Raw genomic sequence first — 7,129 nt, 5'->3', positions numbered from 1 at the left:
GCAGGCTCCATGCAGGGAGCTCGAGGCGGGACTCGATCCCAGGACTCCAGGGTCATGACCTGAGCAGAAGGCAGACGCTCAACTGCTGAGCCACCCAGGCATCCCTTGGATCACTGAACTTCTATAAACATTTTAGAATAGTCTATAATATTCCATGAAGAACCTTGCTGGTGCTTTGATTGGAATTGAATTGAACCTTTATTTTATTTTTTTTTCCCCTCAGGAATTTCCAACATTTATTGAAAAATGGCCTTCTTTTCTCCTTCTTTCTTTTCCATTTTTTAAATTTTTTAATAATAAATTCATTTTTTATTGGTGTTCAATTTGCCAACATACAGCATAACACCCAGTGCTCATCCCGTCAAGTGCCCCCCTCAGTGCCCATCACCCATTCAACCCACCCCTTGCCCTCCTCCCCTTCCACCAATTGAACCTTTAGATTAATTTGGGAAGAACTGATGTCTTTAAGATGCTTTCTTCAAACATTTGATTCTTGAATGTGATACCTATATGGGCCTGTCCTATCTTTTCACAGATCTGGACACCTTTCCGTGCCTTCTGTCAGGACAATAATTGGCCAATTTAGCTTTTTTTGTGTGTGGCGGTCACTTAATCTTATTTGCCACTTGAATCTTCTGCTTGTTTTAAATTCCCTAATATAGAAAAAGTATGGCTTCATTTGTATTTTGTCATATGGTAACTATAGTTCTTGGAAAATTCCTGTCATTCTTACTTCCTTTTTTTTTTAAAGATTTATTTTTATTTATTTATGATAGACATAGGGAGAGAGAGAGAGGCACAGGCAGAGGGTGAAGCAGGCTCCATGCCGGGAGGCTGACGCGGGACTCGATCCCGGGACTCCAGGGTCACGCCCTGGGCCAAAGGCAGGCACTAAACCGCTGAGCCACCCAGGGATCCCCTCATTCTTACTTTCTCATCTTTACAGCCCTTTATATCCTGAGAATAACCTGAGACCACTTCAACTTCCTGCTTATTGATACCAAGCCCAGGACCCATTCTCACCTCTCCCAACTATTGGAGGCTTTCAGTATGCTTTGTGAGATCTGCCAGGAGGAGGAGTTGGGTCGAGGTGAGGGGAAGGGAGAGGTATGATGAGAGGGTTGGACATGTGGGTGAGGAAGTAACAAAAGCCATCTGGTTAATGGTCTCTAGGCCATGACCGCCGCTGGGAAGGTTCGTTGGGGCCTAGGGCCTGAATGTCTTTTACCCTGGAGCCCATCCTTATCACACTGCCCATCCCTCATCCCATGCCTCCTAGGTGGTGTCCTAGGGTGCCTGCTAACCCGGGGAGACACAAAGACTCAACCACCACGCACTTGTTTTGCAATATGAAAACATATTTCTTTTAGTTTCACGTTATGTAAGTGACTTAACATTGTTCCTTGAGCCATGACTACACATAAGCAGTATAATTTCTTATTCATTATAAGATTTAATAAATAAGGAATGTAGCTTTGGAGAAGTGAGGGCTAAATCCTTAGGGCAGCATCGATGCTGTCAGCTCTTGGGTACCGTACAAGTCCCTATAGAGAGCACTTCCATGAACCGAAAGAAGGTCTTTAGATCTCAGCAGAAACCCCCTGAACCCTTAAATCTGTCCCATTAGTTACCATCGATGAGAGGTCTCCAACAAAAGGGGTCCCGATCCGTTTAAGACTAAGGTCTCTTATTTCGGTTATTGTTAGTCAAAGAAAAACAACTTGGGTATTTTAATTGTAATTTTGCAAAGGCTCTGATCCTAACAAGGGATTTTAAAAATACGTGTTGATAACGAAATCCAAATAACCTAGGGGGTGTCCTGTGGCATTCCAGCAGCGTGGTCACCGTGGGCAGAGTCCTTGTGAGATTTAATGCTTGCGCTGGGAAAGGCGCTGGGTACGGTGCTGACTGAGGGGGAAAGTTCTCGCTGTGTGAAGTGTTGAAGTGTCTCCATCGCTGCTCGGTATTTAGTGGCATAATTGAAGCCCTTGGGAACAAATATTCCCTTGTATGTGTCAAGTCTCATTTACAGCCAGAATGTCTCCAAATACTCCATTCGTGATCAAGTTGTAGGTGGAAATGCAGCAGTTCTCTAAAAGGGCAAATTCTGGGTGTATGTAGGAGTATTTGCTGTTTCAGTAGCTTTTTTAAAGAGCAATTATTTTTACTCCTTCGGTCCCTCTCCCCCTGTTTAGTTCACAGCCCTACACGTACCTCTGTAAGACAGAGGAGATGGAGCATAGAAACCGTTCCCGGTCTCCTGCTTTTGGTTGGATAAGTGGCATCAAAAAGTACTGAGACTTCAGTGCAGCTTTTTAAAGCCCGGCTTTTATAAATGTGTGTGATTGGGAGCAGAGCTGAAGTTCATTCCGTGCAAAGTGTATCTCTCCTCCTTTCCTCTTTTGGAACATAGCCCACAAGTGGAAGGTTATGTTGGTAATTACCTTCAGCTTCAAAATTTTTACTTGAACTCTTTCCCCTCCTTGGATCAAGAGATTTTTCTTTGGAGGGTCCTAATGTGATGAGTGAGTTAGGTGTCTAGTGCCTCAGTAAATATGGACCCCCTAGATGTAACGCAGACGGAAATGGCTCATAGGCAGACTAGCTCGTGTACTAGTGCGTGCACAGACACCGGGGACCCCCCTTGGGAACAAAGAGCTCATCACTATGAGCTGAGTGCCACTGTGGGACATTGAGAGCTGCAATGTGGTTAGCTTTTTTTCATTCTAGAAACTCATCGTTGTTGCTATCCTTATCTTGTTTAAATAAGAGATCCCATGATTCAAAACTTGGATGTATTTCATGTACCGCACTCACATTCTTCCCTCCCTCTACCCCTTTCTTCCAAAAGGAGCGGAGAGACAGGAAAAGAAACCCAAGGGTGAAAGCGCCAAGTGTGTGATAGCCAGGCTGGTGGAGGGGGAAACATGGGGGAAGGCAGGTGATGAATTTTGTGGGCAGTGAAAGATCTGCCTTCTGGTGATGCTGGACGCGTCCGCTAATCCTTGGCTCCGCTCTGCCCACATGCAGATTTAGGGTTTTAAATCTGGATCCTTTCTACTCTAAAAGTATACGATGCCTTATATCCTTCCAGAGCCTCTCTCGGTGTCCTCTCGGCCCAGCTACCTCAAGTGTTGCCTGTGGACCCTGGATGTTATCAGAAAGGTAGGCTGCCAGGCCCGTCCCAGAAGTATGGAATCAGAATCTATGCTTCACCAAGGTTGCTGGCCGGTCCATGTGCCTGTTGCAGTTTTAGAAACTGCTCTATGGGAAGACTGTGATTATCTTGTTTTAGGTTAAAAAAAAAGAAAGAAAATGCCAACCAACCAACCAGCCAACCAGCCAACCAACCAGACAAACGAACAAAACATATCCGAGATTCACCTATGCTTAGGTCTCTTCTGTCTTGTAGGATCTTTGGACCACGGGAAACATTCTGAGTGCCCATAAAGGCTCAGTACGTCCAGTGTTGTTTGCCTTCCAAGCCTCTGCCCCGGGGGAGGGCTGTGAGGTTTTATATCCACCTGCCATCCTGGTGACAGCAAGCAGAGGCTGGTCTCTGGTCCCCGGGTCCATCCGTCCTCCTCCGAGTAGTACCAAGTACACAGCACAGGCTCGCCTTCATCACATCTTCCCTTTATAAGACATCACATCAAGGAAGCATGCGTGTAACTCCTGGTTTTCACAGTCGGCCCGAAAAGAATGCAGGGCAGGCCCCATCGCCCTCCACTGAGCGAAGAGCTGAGAGTCAAGTCCCCGAAGGGCACAGCAGCTGGGTAATTGATGGAGGTCCCGAGGTCTCTACCTCCAAGTCCTGGGCTTCTCGCTCCTCGAGGGTGTCACAGCCTTTACAGGGAGCCTGTACTTCCATTAGGGCTGCATTTTCCTTTCAGGGCTTATAAGACCCTTTTTCTTGCAACACGAGTTGGTTTCATGCCTATTTTATGAGATCTGAGACATAAGGGAATAGAAGGACCACAGGCTTCAGAGCACAGGCCTTTGGAAGTCCCGGCACCGGGGCGGCACCGCCGGGCAGCCCATCCTCTCTATCTATCCCTGACCCCACCCGGGCCGTGGGGCCCTTCAGCACGGCAGCATTTCCCGCTGTGCCTTCTGGGGTGGCCCACCCAGCTCGGCGACACCAGGACGCCCGGCAGCCTGGCAACTGGGTGTGGGGGAACTGCTGGCTTTTGCCTCTCAACTTGCTTCTCTTTTATTTTCTTTCATCTTGTGAGATATGGTTCCCTCCCACACATGGTTCTTTCCCTAGTTCACATATTTTACTTGTTTTAAGAAGCTAGAATCAATATTTTGCTACCCACTTGTCAGGCTGTGAATACGTTTTTATTTCCAATTCTTCCCTCCATATAGGGTTCCGTAGGGGGTCTACATTTTTTTCTTTTCCCACCAAGAGGAGGAACACGCAGGGCTGTCTCCTAATCCTACCTACGTCGGACTGAGGCTGAGACTCAGTTCTGCTCTGTAGGAGCATGTTTCCTACGCAGAACAGCTGGAACTCGGTCAATTAAAGTGTCTTGTTGGCAAGATGTTGAAATGTGAATCATTAGCAGGTTTGCTGATCCTTTGACCTGCACCCCCCCTAAAAGCTGATTAGAATTCTATTTTTGGTCTGCTTTGCCTCCGTTTAGGCATGGGTTTCATGCTTCCTAAATTACGAGAATGTGGCGTGTCCAGCTAATGAATCTGTCGACGTGTTGGAGCAGAGTCGAAGTGGGAAGGTTGTAGCAAGCTGTTGTGCCTGTCAAAAACAGCTGTGTGACCCCCTCCGAGGCCGCATGAGAACCAGTAGCTGCCGTCTTCCCGGGGAAGGGGAAGCTCATGGAATTCCTGCCACACGTCAAGGAGAACGCCTGTAACCAGAACCGCCGACGGATCTTGGGGACTTGATTTTGTGGGGGAATGCTGTCTGTGATCCATAGGATGCTCCTCTGAATGAAAAGTAGATCCTTTATGGCAACTTAGTCTAATTTTCCTTCAAGACAGGGATGGGCAAAGGTGGGGAACTTCTGTTGTTTTCTCATTGCCCGTGTGGCCTTGAGTTTTAGCGATTTTTGTGAGCCAATAGAGCCTATTTGCCTGCCTCGAAAGGAGAAATTCGGTGCTCTGTACGCAGGGGGCTTCCTGGAAATGTTTCTTGACTCATGATATAGTTTGTTTTTGAGGCCCAGTTTGGAAGGGAGTTTGTTAGCAGAGATGCGCTACCTAAAACCTATTGCAGGTGTTAATACTGATTCCAGGAAACGAAGTCACTTTGGGACATCATATTAAACAGGGGGTAGAGAAAATGCACAGATGACCTCATTTTAACTAGGTGCTGACAAGAGGTTGATCTAGGCTGAGCCAGTACAACAGTGAGTTCTCCTTACCTTTTCCCAAGGTCAAGAACTGGTATATTGAGTGAGGGTGAGGGGTGGTATTATTTTCAGGCAGATATTTTCTTGCAGAATTTTTCATTTCTCCCCTCCTGTTGATCTATAGGTACAAGACTGGAGACTTGAGAGGTGTAGGAGCTGGTGTCATCATTCCTTTACCATTAGGGTAAAATCCAAAATCTGTATGGCCTGTAAGACCCAATACGATCTAATGTTTTCTTATTTTTCAACCTTACACTTACCCATTTCTAACTGCTCATTTGGTCCTTTCTGTACTGGCCTTGTCCCCACTCCTTGAATGGTCTCATGGTGTTTGAACCTCTGGGACAAAGGCAGGTTCAGGACAATTATCGCTCTTTGAGAAAGTGTTTCCCTGTTCCCCCGTCATACTTGGTTCCTCTTTAGCACTATCTCAAGCATCATAATTTTCCTTGTAGAATCTATCTATCTATCTATCTATCTATCTATCTATCTATCTATATTTGTTGATTTTTTTTAATTTCATGATGAGCTACAAAGAGAAATACGTGTGTGTGTGTGGTCAGCTTCTCTTTAGAGAGATTAAACCCTGGGTGGTCACTTTGGGGAGCATGGGAACGCATCTTAAGGCCCTCGGGACACAGGAGGAGGAGGGCAGTAGGCTGACGGGTGTGGCACCGACGGCTGCCTTAACCAGCTCTCGTAATTGAACCCTTAGCCTGCCCGGTGAGAAACAGGGCCCCTGCTAACTGTCTTACAAGGCATCGCGGGCATGTAAGTGGGGAAGATGTTTCAAGCGTGACACTTAGTAGGTGCTCAGCCAAATCCTAACTTCCTTCAGGAGGTTGCCCTGGAGAATTCCTTCAAAGAGCTGTGTCCTCAAAGGCTAAGACGATAAACCCTTCCATGTTGGTATAAAAGTGAACCCCGATGGTGAAGATCACACAAACCGCCTTTGTGGCTAGCAGCTTGGTGTTTGTGGTAGCTGAGGTTTTAACTGCGAAGTAACAAAGCACAACACAACACAACAAAAAAGAAAAACCCTTAGCCTGGAACTGCCCAGTCCAGCCCCAGTTAGTCCCCCTGCCGACGGGAAGGCAGTTTAGGGAGGCCCCTGCAGGAGCAGCGGGGGGAACTGCATGGAGAGCACCCCTGGAGAGCGAAACCTGTGTCGGTGTAGTTCACGGCGCTCTCTGGCTCTGCGTCTGTCTGTCTTTCTGAAAGAGGGCCAGCCTCGGTTATTAAGCCGACCTCCCTGGCAGCGTTGCCGTGACCTCAGATATGCAGGGATCTTAGGAATCACCCCAAATTACCCTTCCGATTCCAACCCTTTACTAATTCGAGGCGTGTCTACCGAGTGAACTCCCATCTGTCACCAGGACCCTTTAACTGTCTCCGTGGGTTCCTCTCCATGGCCCAGGAGCCTTCCAGTCCCAGCTCCCTTCTGCCACTGCTGGGGGAGCGCCCACGCACCCCTCCGCCCGCCCAGCCACCTCCTGGCCCACTGGCTCCTCCTCGGTCTGTGCTGCGGCAGCAAAGTCGTCCTGAAACGGGAACGTGGTTGATCATCCGTTTCCTTGCTTCCACGAGGCCCGCGCAGGAGCCGACCTCTGCCCTCTGTCTGCTGCCCTCGCTCCCTTGCTCCGTTGGCACCAGCGTCGTCAGAATGCGCTGCTGCCCTCTCTCCTCCCCCCACCAACCTTCACCGGCGGTGTTTGCTAGCCTGGAACCCTCTTGCTAATTCTTTCAGAACTTAG

Source organism: Canis aureus, chromosome 31, assembly GCF_053574225.1.
Source record: "Canis aureus isolate CA01 chromosome 31, VMU_Caureus_v.1.0, whole genome shotgun sequence".
NCBI lineage: Eukaryota > Metazoa > Chordata > Mammalia > Carnivora > Canidae > Canis > Canis aureus.
The sequence above is the reverse complement of the archived record's forward strand: the minus strand, read 5'-3'. Positions refer to the sequence as shown.